The sequence below is a fragment of the Acromyrmex echinatior genome, chromosome 5 (genome assembly GCF_024713525.1).
Source record: "Acromyrmex echinatior isolate Ae372 chromosome 5, ASM2471352v2, whole genome shotgun sequence".
In the NCBI taxonomy this organism is placed as follows: Eukaryota; Metazoa; Arthropoda; class Insecta; order Hymenoptera; family Formicidae; genus Acromyrmex; species Acromyrmex echinatior.
In genome coordinates this window covers 7,248,560-7,266,856 of record NC_141856.1, presented here as the reverse complement: position 1 = coordinate 7,266,856, position 18,297 = coordinate 7,248,560, and the positions used below count along the sequence as shown (strand labels likewise).

At 31.3% G+C, this 18,297-nt stretch overlaps 1 protein-coding gene across 1 annotated transcript in view; it reads right to left on the bottom strand.

Moving 5' to 3' along the window:
• Ptr (patched domain-containing protein) overlaps window positions 1-17,504 on the bottom strand; it is a 34,282-nt gene extending 16,778 nt beyond the window's left edge. The window contains exon 1 of the mRNA XM_011061429.2: window positions 17,046-17,504. The gene's annotated coding sequence lies outside the window, so the exon portion shown is untranslated. The remainder of the gene's footprint in view (window positions 1-17,045) is intronic.
• Window positions 17,505-18,297: the final 793 nt, after the last annotated feature.

Genomic DNA, 18,297 nt, shown 5'->3' with positions numbered 1-18,297 from the left:
TATTCCTATCAATTCATATCATACATATCAATGATAAAATAGAAACGATTATAACAAAATCGCTCTAAGTTAATCACTGCAAAATTATGTACACAATCGGATTCAAATAATAATAGTAGAAATATTTTTTCCATTTTGTTGTCAAAACTAAGAAAAAAAGAGAAAAAGAGAGAGAGAGAGAGAGAGAGAGAGAGAGAGAGAGAATTCCTCCCCTTAGTTAATGAAAGAATATGGTTGGATGGTTTTTAATCGAAAGTCCTACGATCGAAACGAGAATCATCTTTTGTTCAGACACAAAGCCTCTTTTCACGGGACGATGGTCCCTCATAAGGGATTATATGACATGATCGAAGGAGAATGAATCATCTTCGTCAGATTTTCACGCACGTTCGTCTTCTCACCTTGAAGATCCGAGATGGTTTTTAATTCATTTTACGCATAGAAATAGATGGTAACTTGCGGAATTTAATCATCGTACGTCAATCGATTGCAGACTGAAAAAAGATTTCTTGTGAAAACAAATCATTGTGTCTAGCCTGACATTTTAAATATTTTAATTAAAGTATTTCTTTTACATATATAAGGTGTCTAAACAAAGCAATCTAAATAAAGAGAATTTTCAGTTGTAAAACCTTGTATTCATCTAATTCATGGGAAGTGGGAATCCTTCCAAGACTATTTCGCGAAATTCTCGCATTGATATCTCTTCATATAAATTTCCACATAAATCGATTTCCAACGAAATAAGGAGAATCATAAATCTCCATAAGAAAGCTCGGTACCAGGCTGGACCGTAGTTTTGTGACACGAAACGACATCGGCCGCGAGTAGTATAGATTCGCTGCGACTTTCTAAAATCGCTCGATCCTGCCCATGGATTTTCCTTCGCGAATATAGCCGATTAAAAAAAGACATCGCCGATAGGCAGAAGTTCAGAGGCCAGTGCCACCGGTACACAGGTGTGTTTCGCGCGGAGAAAGTCACGTTGTAGCTATTGGGTAATCCCGACCTGCCGCAAACTGTCCTTTCTGTCCGTTTAGAGACGATTGAATAACGCCGCGTAACAATTACTTTTGCTATGCCGTCTCAGGTTCACCAGTTGTATCTGCATGACGCTGATCTCATCAGCGGTTGCAGAATGGAAAAGAGTTTCTCGGTTTCTACATGTATTTAAATGTTTAACATCGATTTTCTTAAATGAGTGACGAAAGAAAACTATACGTCTTGTATACTATTTACATATTACATCTCTTTGTCAGACGCTCCGAAGCAATTGTTTCGTAATTTTATGATATGCGTAACTTTGACCTGATCTAAATAAACAGCTGCGATAGCCGCTATAATGGAAATTATTTAGACTGAAAAGTCATTGTCTTAAATAATGAATGTGTAATTTAAATCTGTTTTTGTTTGAATTTACTAAAAATAGAGATGAGAAAATTGAAAATTATGATCCATTAAATAAACATAATTTTTTCTTCTTTCAAAACTATATATATTTAATCATATTAAATGATAACGAGAGAATAAGAGAACAAAATATAATGAACTTTGTTCCACAATATTTTGTCAATACTGGTTTTAATCGCACTGGTCTGATACAGTTGCGTCTTATTTACTGTTATCAATATCATCGCGTCTTCATTATAAACGAGAAGGACTCTGTAGCGAAAAATCAAAGTACGCTGTTACGACAGATTATTATCTTTGGGTCACTAGGACACTCTCCGTTATCATTTTAATAGTTTATTTGTAGCGATTATGAACGAAGGAAACCACTCGTTTCTAACTAATAATATTACGGATTATATACTGAATAATTTTCGTATACAAGATATTTACAGAATGTAAAACCTGCTGAAGTGCTCGTATTAGATTAGAAGAATTTGTGAAAAAAAAAGAAGGAAAGCGGAATAGTCTGGAAACTGGAATTTACAAACCGCATTCATATCGTACTTTTTAGAACAGTTGCTGTAGACTTGGAAAACCAGGAAAAATCAGGGAAATTGAAATTGGTCATGGAAAACCGGGAAAAGTTAAGGGGAAAAAAGTCTGAAATTTCGAAATTTACTCGCAATTTTCTTAACTGTTCCTATTCCAAATAATGGTTATAATTTTTTTAAATATTATATCTGATGTTTATAGTCAAATACGTTCAAAACTTGCGCACTTTATACGATTTTAATAAAATAATTAAAATTTATATTTCATTCAGTATTTTTATTTGATCCCTTTTTTTTGTCATAATTGCATTCTTTTTTTCAAAACTAATTTATTTTTTGCTGGCTTGAATTTCTACCCAAAATTTTACTATACTACTAAGCTTTTTTTGCGTTATCTTTAATAATATAGACTAGCTTTCCTACATTCCTTGAGTCTAAATGTTAAAATTTATATATTTTATATTAGTCGTGAAAAATTTTCCATTTTCATCTGGAAAATCTGGAAAAGGGAATTTTAAAATTTATTTTCTGTGGTCCCCTGTAGAATCAAAAAAAGGAGCAGGGAATTGTGATAACTCTTTTTAAAAGACTTGAATCAAGTTTTAAGTTTTTTTGCTAAAGTAAAACGGTGTCATAGACTTATAATAGTAAACTACGAAATAAGAAAATAAAGAAAATATATTATATAATACAAATTGAAGAAATTGCATAACCAAGATGCTTATTATCAAGACGTCAATTTGATCCTTCAAAGAAAGTAACATCTGGGATTCGCGCAAAAAGATGCTTTAAAGATTATAATATCACAACAACGTAGACAAAAACGAATGAAATTAAAAATTTTGTAATATCATGTTTAAAAACGATGATCTAAAGCAAAAACGTAACATGTCATCAAACAAATGCGTAATCTATATAATGATAATCAAGATTAAATTTAAGATAGATATTAAGCTTGTCAAGATCCCGAAAAGCTGACATGTTTTATTACAAATTTATTTCTTTTACATTTAGAAAAAGAATTTGTAGAACTTTCGATATAAATTATCGAGGTTTAAAACGATTAAATGATTAATAATCCTGAGGTTCCAAATGGCAATTAAAGATATAAAAGATGTGTTATAACGATTCGCTCGCAGAATTTTGATTGTTCAATTTCACCGAGCGCGTCCTCGGGGTTTCCTGATTCGTAAAATATCGCACGTAATAATTTTCATCGAAAGACAAACCGAACGGACATATTGACATTATTAATTTACTGGGGCAACGTTAAATGATTGCTGGGAGAAAATTATTTTAACAATAAAAGTAACAATAAAATAAATCGTATTTATTATTAAACATGTCATTTTCCAACATTTATTAGTCGTAAATGTGACAGCAGTAATATTCATTGATAATCATTGTTACTGCTTGAGTTTCGTAATCAGCTTCGCGCTTAATAAAAACGACTTTCCACTTGCATTGCCTTCTAATATTACTATAATAATAGCCGATGGACTCAGTGGGAATGAAATTATACGGATAAAAACTCGCGGCAACATAGGGAAAGTATATTCAAGCGTAAGAATGATTACTTCCTGGAGACTAGCTCAAGTTAGTGAAGTATGCTCAAGTAACTGAAAGTGAGTCGATGAACGAGTTTTTAATTTAAGATACGATTCATCCTCCATTCGCTCTCGCTGCAGTATTGATTTTGAGCCGCTGATGTTCGTTACAATTGACGTGACCATGGCTGTACCTGTCCTTCTTTTGCCACGAATATTATTACTGTTGTCAAAATATGAATCGCAGACAGCTGAGGAAAATTGGATGCCAATCAAAACCTTTAACGACGATAAAGTACACACTTGGGCCATTGTGCGATTGAAATATTACGCGATCGTTATGTCATTATTCGTTACCATTTATTTAAACCATTTTATATCGTTTACGTCCACCTCGTTAGTCACTTGCGGGAAACGATTTATTTGGAACATTCGTGTTTGAAAGTAACATCTAGGATTTGCGCAAATGTCGTGCAATTAGCGACGCGTACCGAGACTGAGCGCGCATATTTAATACGCGACACTCATTATCGCAATTTTTTTTCGCGACCTTAATAGATATGATTTTGCGTGATTTTCGGAGAGAAGAATTTATTGATTATCACCGAATCCAATGCCCGTGACTGGTGAACGTACAATATTATGATTAACATTGCATGGTTCGAAATCATTATACTATATAATAACTAATGGTAAATAACGCTGTTATTCGCCGACAACATTCTCGTTTGTCGCAATCACGGCGTCAATTAGCAACCACGGCCTCCCTTGTCCTTTCGTAAAAAAAATACCTTTCACGTATACTTACGCGTTCACGGCGTACTTATTGCACGCAGGTGTATAAATGCCTACGCACGTGCTCAAGAACAGACATGCGACGCACGCCCGATTCTTCTTTGCCGTTAACGATAAGCAAGTGCAGCGTGTCGATGTGAAAGTATGCCGTGACTAAGGAGAGATTTTTCCATTTCGCATTATTTGCAGGCGTGTGGCGCTTTCGTTCTTTTCGCGGCCCTTTCTAAACATATCTTTCTTATATACCCTTCCAAACACTCTCCCGATCATGTTTCCTTCTCTTCTCTTTTCTCTCTTGCGAAGTGCATCCCTCTCGTCAAAACGTGTCTTTTATCCTCACAAAGATTTATATTTGTCTTGTGTGAAAGGAAAATCCACTATTCACTGGATAGTGAATTTTTCGTCTTTTATCACATAGTTACACAATTTTGTTGAAATATCTGAAAATTTAGTTAAATATAGATCTGAAAGTAATTTTGTTAGAATATCAAAATAATTACGTAGGACGCTCAAGCATAATGAGCAAAACTGCAAAAAGTGTGGACGTTCTAGCAACCAGCTTGAACGTCCTACATAATTACTTTTTGTCCTAACCAAATTATTTTTAAATCTCTGTATCTAATTAAATTTTTTAATATTCTAAAAAATATTGGTGTGGATTTAACATCATGCGGTATTGATGTTAATCAGACCGTTTACTATATACATAGATGATATCAAGCATATATATTTTCTATTGTTTGTTAATATTAATACCAACATGATGTGGATTAATAAATGATTGTTTTAAAATCCAGATCATGATGTTGATATGAATAGGGATTTTAAATCCATACTATGCTAATGTTAATATTAAAAACAATAAGAATCTTATTGGACCGAAAATTCAACAATAAGAAATAAAAGTGATGGCCATAATGATTAAAACTAGATCTTTAATGCTTAAATAATTCAATTTGAACTACTATATAATAATGTGTACATGTATATATATATATATGTATGCCATATTTGTAGTCTAAAAGTTTAGGAAGCTCGTATGGAATGCAAGATATTCGAGTTCGACGTTCGACTCCAGGCTAAGGTAATATTTTTCGCAATAAATTTATTTACATATTTTCAGCATATTTATTAACATCTAATTAATGCAAATTAACATCTATAATACTAACATTCTAATAAGATGCCTGATTGTGTATCAAATTATTAAAATTGCTTGTTTAAGCAAGTTTTGCTCAAACAAGCAAGAGTTGCTCAATTTAATTCGTGATATTACTATAGTAGTATAATTGTGTTTATAAGTCCGAAAAACCAATTCGGCGTGCAGTTCAATGATTCCAATGTGATATATATGCATGTACATATCTAGTAATTCAGATTAAATTATTTAAGCATTAAAGATCTAACTTTGATCGTTATGATCATTACTTCCATTTCTTATTGCTTAATATTAAAACTTTAAATGTTAATATCAAGCATAGTGCAATGTAGATTAAAAACCTGTAGTATTAAACCTACATATGTTGGCGTTAATATCTACACCAACACAGTGAGAATTATATAGACATATGGAGTTAAATCCACACCGATATTTTCAGATATTTTTTGCCTCAGTAAAATTGTTTTTACCGTGTAGTTTCACTGCGATATTGCGACTTTATGGAAATCGCACGGTCTTTAAAGTAGAATGATTAAATTTTTAATGTATAAGATTCTCGCAAAAGAAGATCTTTCTCTCATTAAAATTTTGCATATTTAGATTTTCTGACATTGCTGAAAACGCTAGATCCCTTCCAAAGCCTCAATATAGACAGATTGCTTCTGAGGTCATGAAATATCTGTTCGCCCATGATGATCGCAGTTTCATAAAAAAAGATTACGTGATCTCCCTCATTTCCAGTAGTTGAACTCTCAAGCAGTTTTCTCGAGTCGCGAACGACTTCATTTCGTTCGATATCCCGGATATATATTACGCAAAACGAAAGTGAGAGTGACACACGGAGATTTATGCACGGGAAAAATAGCCGGCATGCAATAGCCGGCGCTAGTCGAGATGTAGCTTCGGTAATAAAATTACGAAAGTAACATACTCGGGGAAGCCTCGAGTGCCCCGAATAGGAGAGATCCGCGGTAACTCGTTCACCCGACAAGTCCGTCTTTTTCTTTCGAAGGCGAACCGATGCAATCGCGGCGTCGCAATCACGGCACCGCAATTACAGCGACAATAATACGATTTTTTGTTCCTCGACGTGAACTATCTCGTATACTACACAGTTACTTATCGGGAATTAATTTTAATTTTAAACGAGATAAAAAAACTATATAAAAGGTGTATATTTATAAGCGCGTATGTGAAAGCATGAATTGTGACCAAGGCTACACGTGTATGAAGTATTTCGCGACGTACAATTATAATTTTAATGATAGATTCTATGAATAACTTGGAATTGATTTTAATCTTAATATGAATATCTCGTCGCATCGACAGCTCGTGAATTATAAGAGATCGTACACCTTTTCGATCAATAATCATAAATTATATTTCAAGCATATACCTATTTGTGACATCTTATGTATGAAAAAAGTTTAAATTATTTGTATTCGTTTATGCGAAAAGTTTTTCATCTAAATTGCTAAAAAATAGGCAATTTTGCTAATTTCATTTTCTAAAATCTAAAAATTATAGTTAACAAAAAAATTATATAGTTAAAATTTGTTTACAATTATTTAATATAAATTAAATTTGAATAATATCTCGATATTTTCTTACATATATATGTGATTAATAATATTCAAAATATAATTAAAAATTTTTAATTTAAGAAAAAATATATAAGAAAGATAAATTTCGAAGATTTTAAAGTTTTTTTATGAAATAATCTCTTTAAGTGTAAATAATTGTATTTATTAAAGAAATTTTTCTATGATAATTAGATGTATTATAAATAAATATAAATATGTACATATATCAAAACTATCACAGGGTGTCCCAAAATTTTTTGCCAAGCGCTCTTGTGTAAATAGAGCGGACTAAATTGAGTTAAAAAGTCTTTTATCATTTTGCAATTTTCGCAAAAATTAACAAGATATTAATTACTAAAAATCGTTGAGTATTGATTTTCAATAATTTTTTACTCTAAATACTATCAATTTTACAAAAAAAAAAAAAAAAAACCAGCGAGAGACAAAAAATTATTTATTTTCTTCTCGTAAAATTCTGATAATTTTTTCAGAATTTTTTAACACTATATTTTCTCATATTGGTAAAAATAATCGCCAATAAGAAAATGCAGTATTACAAAGTTGATAAAAAATTCTGGAAAAATTCTTAGAGTTTTATGAGAAAAAAAAAACAATTTTTGTCTCTCGTAGTTTTACTGTAAAGTTATAGATTTGAGAAAAAAAATGATAATATAATCATCTTTAAAACAAAATAAAAATTTTAGAACTTTGTTTTTTATTTCTAAATGTTAGCAATATCTGATAAAAGATTCATGCTAAGCGTCGAAGAATATATATTAAATATTTGAGAAATTTGGCTCGTTATTTAATGCCGTGAATTAAAAAAAGTTGTAAAGCGTTCTTAAATATATAATATAATCGAATCATTACATAACCACATCATGAATGATTCATTAGCACTCTTTTATACTTTTATACTTTTTCGATACTTTAATATATCAATTTATTATTGTGTGTGCTATATTTTCTTCATCATGTATATTTCTGAAAGAAATCTATAGATATGTGACGGATAGATTTCTTTTGTTACATGCTGATACTGAACCATGTATTGTTGCGATATTGAGGATTGGAAAGTCGCGATAAGACGATCTCGTCTATACTTTCGAGGAACAATCAATTTCCCAAGTTGGTCAAAGAATGCATTGTAGATCGAAGAAACTCAGACCAACGTAGCAAAGCTATGAATCTCCATAAAAATACAGTAAGAGTCATATTAGAAACAATCGCGATTAAACGTTGTTTAAGTAAGCTAAAGGATATCTTATATCGCTTCGAAACATTTACGTAGTTGCAAATGGATGCAATAATCACATTAAATTCACATCATATCTGCAAATATATGTACACGTTCGAAGTTCTCGCAACGTTTCTAGTCGTCTTCTAATAGTGATAGGGTCGTGCACTACAATGCTGCAGCTGATTCTTTTCTCTTTTGTATTTTTTGTTTTCAAAGCAAAGTGAACTATTGCAAAATCGCGCCGGGTCGTCCATAGTTGCGAGCGATCATTACAGAAAGGGAACCGGGACAAGGTTGGGTTGCGTTTCTTAAAATGACGTACATAAATCGAGCTTTTATAACACGCGTATGTCGCGCATATTTATAAGAGTGTTATCGCACATGTGCTAGCGGACCGGAACACACCTTTGCACTATTGCACTTTTCTATCCCGACATCATCGATTTTTTCCAGCGTTACTGATCGAAAATGTAAAGCGTAAATCTAGAATTGATTTTGAATTGAATAAAAATGCCTTGAGAAATTAAAAATACGCATTCATGTTTTAATTATTAATACACATCAAGTTTATAGAAAAATTTATGCTAATATGTACTGATTGTGAGAGAAAAATGTCCAAGTATTGCGAAGCAAATGTTACTTATGACGTTTTCTTCGATATTTATTAGTTAAAAAATTTGATTGTAATGATGAAATATATATTTCTGTGAAGTATCTTATTAATTGTAAAAAAATAAAATAGATGGTTTATTTGCTAGGAATAAAATTTTATTTTGCCATATTTAAGTAAAGATTTATTTTAAAATAGATATATTTCTTAATAAATGTTTAAGTATCTATTTCTCAGTGTCATATAGTTTATAATACACACACAATTTAGATTATATTTAAAATTTATATTGAAAGTTTTACATGATAGTGTAAATATAAAAATAATTAATTCTCAACTTGTTTGTATGTGGATTATTATTATTATTATTATTATTCAAATTGATGGTTTAATTATGAAGATAATATTTACTATTAATCGAAGTAGAACTTAATTGCACTTGAGGCTACGATAGTAACATAACAAGATAAATCTTTAATCAACTCCTGGACATAAAAAGAAATTCTTCAGAAGGCACTTGCTTCTCGCTAAGAAAAAGTTGACACTTCGGTTGCTTCACGTATACAAGCGTGAATTATGTTGCTCTCTATACCGCGATGAACTTTATTACCGTGACATAAATCTGTAATCAACAGCATACAATCATTATTAATTTGAAATATACGACTGATGATCTAGAGTTGAAAACAAAAGCAAAGTTCAAGTTAACATCTAGCAGTACCTTGAATTTCTCAGAAAGTGATTTTTCCTATGTGAAAGTTATTTGAAAGAGTGTATAAATTAGTATTTTTTGTACTTATAAGATTGATTTATTCGCAGAGGTAATAAATTCGCAGAGGCAATATTTTTGAAGAAATAAATATTTCGTTAAATATAAATCATAAAAAGAAATAGAAAGCGACCGAGTTAATGCAACTAAATGTAATCTTATGTAACTAAAGAATTTATAAATTATAAATCTACTAGGATTTGTAAAAAATGATTGATGAAATATTTGAGTGTCAACGAGTATTTACAATTTACGCAATTTAAGAATGCAGTTATATCAAGAAGTAACATAACATAACCAGAAGTAACATAACCAGAATAACAAGAATTAAGTAATATAAGTAAATAACATAACAAGAAATAATATAAACATAAATAGGTATTTTTAATCCGTTCTTATTTCAAGATTGTCTTAATCCATACAGCACAGAAAGATTGCAGAAACATTGCAGAATGATTTCATGATTGCGAAACATTGCTGAATCATTGTTGCAAAATTCCAACAATGTTAAGATATCCGCTTTTTGTTACTATTTTTGTTACTATTTCTATACATATATCTCATTAACTTTAATTTTTCTACAAATCACATTTCTAGTGATATGTGCTTTTCAAAAATAATTTTTTTATGATAAAACCATAAAATATTCCAATGAATATAGTTCTGAAGGATAAATTTATTCGTAAGGATAAAGCATGTATGTATATGCCCCGAACAAACTACACAAATATTATCCACAATTAATATAATAATACAGTCGCTTGGTTAGTCATGAATTAAGTTAATCATGGATTAAATTAATCGCAGTGATTCTTTTTAATTCGAAACCACTCCGAGTCAATTGAGATCGATTAAAAAATGACGGTATAAAATTTATCAATAAAGTTTGGGCGCTGGTTTATTCTTGCGTTCACATCAGGCATAAATACATCATCGATAATTAATATTTCGATAAATCGTTTTCAGCAATTTAATTGCTTATCATCTTATCCGATAATGATGCATTGATTGTACCCAAACTCGATGTTATATTATACGATCTTTTGATTTCATATTTAAAATAAATATAAAACTTAGTTAATGAAATGGCCGTCAAATAATAGATCAATAAATTTTTTATTTAAATATAAAATGAATTATATTAATTATTATATCATAAAAACGGCTGTTAAACTAAAAGACTACATAAATATTGTAAAAACTTATATTTTTATATTATTATTATTGCAACAATTAAAGAATTACAGTTTTATAATGTTTGTGGAATATTACAAGCATATTGCATTTTGCAGGCATATTGTTAATTTACATTTCTGTAATACCTCTGCAATGTTACATTGCAATCTGTAATGTTGCAACATTGCAGCAATATTGCTTCAATCTTCTGTGCTATGGGAAATAATGTCTTAACTAATTATGTTAATACAGCTCTGTGACATTTTAAAACTGTACCTAAGACGGTCTTAAGTATAGTCTTCATCACATCTTAAGATTGTACTTAAGATTGTTATATAAGAATTGATTATGAATACCGGTCATAATAGCATAAATAATTAATCCCCACTAATAATTAAACCCCACTATAAATAATTAATCGGATTGACATCGATTGATATCGATAGCACAATCAATCGACGTCGATTCGACCGTTCATTTCTGATTGATTTATAAACTGTTTCATAAATACACGATCAAAACTAACTTTTAACACAATATAAAATTCATGATGGAGGAAACAAGAAAAGAGGAGCGATTATATTTTACGGAAGAAAAATTTGCGCGATTCAAGAGCTCGGCGGCTATATGTCGGATGAAATCATAGGCCGAGTTTACAATTTGACTCATCGATTTGAATCATTATTATCGGAAGGAATAATGAGACATTTTCATTGTTGGGAAACGGCGGCTCGCAAAGCGGAGAACGGTGGTAGGCAGCGTAACACGCCTCTCGATTGCTCGCTCGATTTCTTTTGTCGAAAATGAAATGGTTACCGAGAACGGCGCGGGCACAGTTCCGACACCGATCGTGAATAGTCGCGTGCTTTCAAACCGGAAGAGATATCCCATGAGTTAATTTATCGATTACGGAGAATCGGCCGTCGGCGACGTCGCCGACGATCGGCTCCGGAGGAACGATACCGGACGGTCGAGGAAAGGCCCTCTCTCTTTCCGCGCGCGCGACACTCCCCTCTCGCACGCTATTTTCTCTAATTTAAATACAGATTGTGCAAGTGTCCTCGCGATTTGGTCCATTCGACTGGTTCCTCGAAAAATATCTTTCCTGCCATATCTTTATCCCGCTTTAGAAAGGCACAAACAGATCTTTTCACGGAAGGAACAGTTTTGCTTCACTTGATGTATTTAAAAATTTAGCTATACCTATGTAAAAATAATAAAATTTTGTTAGACCATCCAAATAATTATGTAGAACGCTTAACAAAACGCGTTGATAACAATAATACAAAATGTTTTAACAAGCGGGTTAAGCTACGTAATTATTTTATCCAAGTAAAATTATTTTCAACATATCTAACTAAATTTTTTAAATATCTTACACTGAATACTAAGTTTTAATAAATATTTATTTTAATAATTTTAAGTAAGTATGTATTTATTTGACATAGAATCATTATTTGACATTAATTTGATTTAATTATTATTTTTTAAACTGAGTAAATATTTATTTACTGTGAATAAATTTATTTAGTAATACTATTCAAAGGCATGTAATGTATTAAGATTTGATAAATTTTTTTCAGTGCAGTAAAATCATTCTTTCCGTGTTTCTTGCGCGTGTAATCAGCGTAATTTATATGCACGTTCGCTTTAATTCGCGGTGAGTTTCACGAGGAGATAGTATACGAAACGTTAATTTCGCACTATTCGCGTTCAGCGATCGATCGAGGCGCGTAGAATTCGTTCGCGATGAACGCGGATGTTGTGGCAATAATGCTTGATAAAGGAAAAGGAAGATTATCTTCAGATGATAATCATAACAATCGGGCGGCAGATGCGTGTGGAATAAATTCGCAATAAATTCAGAGTGACTGACAGATGATGAAGGATGCGACCGCATCTTCGCCCTGTCGCGCTGTTGCTGCGATAGTAGCACTGTAAAATTGCTAGCTAACGTTCTGATCGATTGCGACAACATTTCATGTATAATCAATATTTTTTTCAATCAATATCTTTTTTATAAAATATTGCGCGCGGTAATGTAGAACTATCTGCATTTCCTAATAACTTTCGTGCTATTTTATTGGCTTTCATTTTATATATTTACTTTGATTAAAATCGCTTAACAGCATCAGAAGTGTTCATTCAGGTTCCTTTATTGCGCAAATTTTTCAATTTTAATCACTTTATATCGCCTTTCGCTAATTTTAAAACTCAATCTTATCTGAATTCAACAATTCGGTGTACTGCAAAAAATTCTTGTATAATCAATTCACGTATAATCAATTTTTTAAATAAAATATCGCAGTGCACAAATATTGTAATACTGTATTTCTTAATAATTCTCGTGCTATTTTATTGGTTTTGGCTTTATATATTAGGTGTTGGAATTAATTCGTAGCGTTTTACAAGTGATGGGAAGTACTTTCATTAATGTATTTTTTAATGCTCATGTGAAATAAATAACATTCTTTCATTAAAAAACGCTACGAATTAATTCCAACACCTAATATTTATTTTTTTATACTTTGATCAAAATCATCTGACAAAACCGGAGATGTTTATTTTATCCAGGTTTCGCGCAAAATTTATTATTATTCGATTTTAATCAATTATTTTATATCTTCCTTTCACAAATGTTAGAAATCGATCTTATCTAAATTCAACACTTCGGTGTTCAGAAAATTCTTGTATAGTCAATATTTTTTTAAATAAAATATTGCACGCGATGTACAAATATCTGTATTGCCTAATAACTTTCGTGCTATTTTATTGGCTTTGGCTTTATATATTTACTTTAGTCAAAATCGTCTGACAACATCAGGGATGTTTATCCAGGCTCCGAACAAAATTTTTCTATCGATCATTTTATGTCGCATTTTGCGAATGTTAAAAGTCTTATCTGAATTCAACAATTTGGTGTGAAAAAAAATCTTGTTTTTGACACACTTCGAGCTTTATAATCATTTGAAAAATAATCTTGATAAGCTAATCAGAAATTAAAAAACAACTAACGTTTTGCAACATTTTACAGGGCTTTCTTTTCAAAAAGATTTTTTCCGTGCGACGAAAATGATCAATGGAGGAGGCCTTTGTGAATATCAGCAGCGTCCCCTCGCTACGGATTTGTCGATCAGTAATATACAATTCCTCACCGACCCTCCGAGGTCAACAATTTGTTACGGGAACGGGGATGTTCAAGGGATACATCAACAGCGCGGTTGATTGACCCGCTGTTGGAGAGCGATACTTTTTACAACCAACTGAAATCTTTACTCTGCCACGTGAAATTGCATGAATTGAGTCCGGAATAAAATGTAATTATTATTGGCAGATTACACATTTAAGTAAAAAAAAAAGAAAGAGAAAAGTAACGTTATTTTGTCGACATTTGGATATCGTTCAAAGTTGACCTGCTTACTGCTACAGTTGATAAGTAATTGGCGTCACAGTTACACGAAAAGAACGATTTTGCTCTACGTGATGATAATCTTTCAAACTTTTGACATTCTAGCAATCAGTGAGCATCCTGCGTAATTTGATGTTCCAACATTATTTTTAATATCTAACGCTTTATATCTAACGCTAAAGTTTTAAATACTTCAGCAAAATAATTTTTTTTTTTCGTGTACTATATTTATAACTGATCGTATTACAAACTTGTAATGTAACCATATATATGACGCAACATAGTTTTTGCAGATAAGCTGTTTTCTCAAGTTCCACGATTATCCCGAGATTAAAAATATAATAGATAAAATAATAGAGACTATGATAAAATAAAAAGAGACATGTCAAAGTACATAGATACAATCCATTTTATTTTGACTTGATATTGCGATTTATTTTGATGAGTCCGTTAGATGCAAAAATTCTTTTATTTCATAAAAATTTTCTTGTAGAGGTTTTCCTTGACACGTTTTAAATTTTACGCATCCTGCACGATATTGTCACTTCCAAAAAATTCCTCAGCTTCACAAAACAACCGATTCCCATTATGGCCGCCGTCATTTTATTATTTAGAGGCGGTACAATGGCCTCTAATAAGATAATAAGTTCTGAGACAATGAGTTAACACGAATGAGTCGACGGCGGCGGGGTTTATAACGCCGTAAATGATGACTAAGGCTTGCACTAAACTACGCGAGCATAACATAATCGTAATAACAAAAGCACTTCCTGTTTATATGGTGAGCAGCACTTTTCTGCGAGAGAGATTTTAATAAGAAAATACAATGCGGAGATTAGTTCATTAATTAATTTCTCCAAATGTGAAAATATATATTTTATAAATATACATTTTTGCCAAAATCTCAATCTTATTATTATAGATTCATAGTCACAATGGAAAGAACGACTTTGCTGAAGTATTTAAAAATTTAGCAAGATGTACAGATTCGAAAATAATTTTGTTAACTATTAAAGTAATTATGAAAGACTCTCAAACTGATTACTACATTAAAAAAAAAAACCTAGTAATAGTTGCTAAATATTGAGTAAAATAATTTCAATGTAATGTTTCGTAATATCCATAAATAATTTTACTTTTCTAAATGTTCAGTAATTATTACCAAACGGTTGGTTATATTATTATTATTATTTTCGATAATACTTATTAAATATTTATATATTATAGAAAAATAAAATTATTTTTGATTATATTAATCAAATATTTTATTGAAATTACTTCATTCAATATTTAGTAGCTATTACCAGATTTTTTTTTTCAGTATCACCCGGTAAAAAATTTTTCAAGCATGAATATATATAAATATATTATATACATACATAAATATTCATAAACATGTATAATCATTATGAAATATGTCCATACATGATTATAGACTCCTCTTTCTTTTATAAAAGTACTGTTTAGCGTAACAGAAATAATAATAGTAACGTGAAAACATTAAAAATAATTAAAAGGATAATTTTTCACATTTGTTTTAGAAAAAAATCAAAAAAAGTAATTTTCGCATTTGCTTAAAAAAAATTAAGTTTGAAGAAATGTAAAAAAATTACTTATGTACAATTATATATAAAATTATGCATAATCGTGTGTAATTTATTTTTCGAAACTTGTTTTTTTCTAAAACGAACAATGTGAAAATGATATTTTTAATTATTTTTTATGTTTTCACATTACTAAGCTATTATTGTTCTATTACATTAAAAAGTAATTTTTCAAAAGAGAAAGGGATGTATGAATATGTACATACGGACATATTTCATATATGATTGTACATGTTTATGAATATTTATATATGTTTATGTATATTTATGTATATTCATGCAAAAATTAAAAAATGTTTTAACCGGGACTATCAAAACTTTTATAGCTCAACTTTTTATTATTCTCATTATGCTTGAATTCTCTAACGTAATTACTTTCAATCAACTACCTACCTAAATTTTTAGATATTTTAACAAAATCGTTCTTGTAGTGCAGTTTCGTAAACTTTGGAAAGAAAAGTCAACTCGACCATAGCCAATTCTATTGCAAGAGTTAAGCGTTTTTATTCCAATCGCTGTATCCGCGTGTTAACTTGTAACAGTTTGTAACGAATGTTACGGACGGCTTGATAGACGATTACGACTCATTTAAGCGTCATTACTTACCGAATAATACGGATTGTATAATTAATTCTAGCTCGTTAATTGCCTCGTGGCAAATCCGTTTTCCTCGTCTTCACTTTCTATAATTATTTCTATTCTGCTTTCTCTCCTCAAAAGCGTGAGCACGTAAACTCATATCGCTTTTTAGAATCCAAAAGGACGTTAAGTATAAGGAAGAGTATCATTATGTCCAAATTAGTATAACGTTTAATTCAAGTGTTAATTAAAGTATTTTTTTTGTTAATTAAAATATTTTTTTATTAATTAAAGTATTAATTAACTATTTTTATTGTTAATTCGTTTTCGTCTTTTGTTTCTTTCAATTATATCTTATCTACCTTAACATCGCGTATACTAAGAAATTAAAAAAAAAATATATATATATATATATATCTATAAAAACACAAAATTATTGACGCAAAAATATCTACCACATTCCATTGAAATTTAGGCAAAGAACGTTAATAAAAATGCTGAAAGATTCTAACGGAAAGCGCAGAGAAAGCAGAAGAGCCCTACGAATTCACTCGCATCTTCAGCTGCGAGTGCGCAAAAAATCTGGATCAATTCCCGCTTGAAATCATCAGGATCGATCGCCGACAATTACCTTGCTCCTCAGCCGGATGCGTGTTAAACCCTTCACAAACTCTCCACAATAAATTTGGTCACCATCAACTAGATCTTCCGGCAGTATCCGAGCCGATATCGATCTCTCTCTCCTCTTCCTTCTTCTCCTCGCCTCCTTTTCTTCTTCTCTTCCTCGCGGTGGCACTTCGTCGCGTGTACCTCTTCGGTCAAACAGACGGATAGGAATTGGCGGGAAAAACGTCTTTCACCTGCACGTCCTCGTCCGCCCGCGTGTCATGATCGATGATCGAGAATTCGTTTGCCGAGGCGAGCGTGAATGCAAGCGCGCGGGCCGAACGCCGAACGTCGTCGCCGGAAAGCGGGATACGGACTGACTGATCGCCGCTCGGCGAGTTGCCTCGCTCGAGATTCGAGATTCCGCTCGTACCTGCTTACGCTCGCCCTCGTGCCTGCCGCGCGCGTCCGCTCCGTTCCGTTCCTCCGCTCGAAGCGTACGCTCGCGCGAGAGCGATCTACGGGATCTACGCTGGTCTACGCGAGGGAGAAGCGTACACGAAGAGGAAGCTCGAGAAGCTGCATCTCACCTGAATCTCGAGGAGATTTCTTCGTTTATCAGAGAAAATCCCGGCGAGATTTGGAAGCTTCTGCAAGCCGTTTGAAAATCCCTCCTTTTTTACTGCGTTAAAAAAATCTTAATGCATACTTCTTTGAATGATACTAAATAATAAACATTTATTTACAGCAAATAAATATTTACTCAAAAAAATGATAGTTAAATTAATGATTTTTGTACATTAAATTAATGCTTTTTATATCTATTTTTTAAATCAAATTAATGATTTTTGTATCAAATCACGTTTATATTTAGTAAATATTTACTTAGATCTGAAAATAATTTTGTTGGACCATCAAAATGATTGCATAGAAATCTCAAGATGAACAATACTGCAAAATTTTTGATATTTTAGTAAACTTGAAAGAGAGAGAGAAAGAGTCTCTTATATAATTATTTTTAAATCTGTATCTAAATTTTTAGATAGCAAAATCAATTTTTTTGTGAACGTTTTATCACTTTTATTGCCACATTTCGATAATACGTAAAATTTGCAAAGATTTCATCATGCATTTGCGAATAACGGTTTCATTTATCAGCTCAAGAATAATTTTACAAAATACTTAAAACATTGAAGAAACGATATTTGAAATAAACAAATTATATTTGAAACATTTAAAAACAGTAAGAATAACAATATATTAAAATGATTAAATTT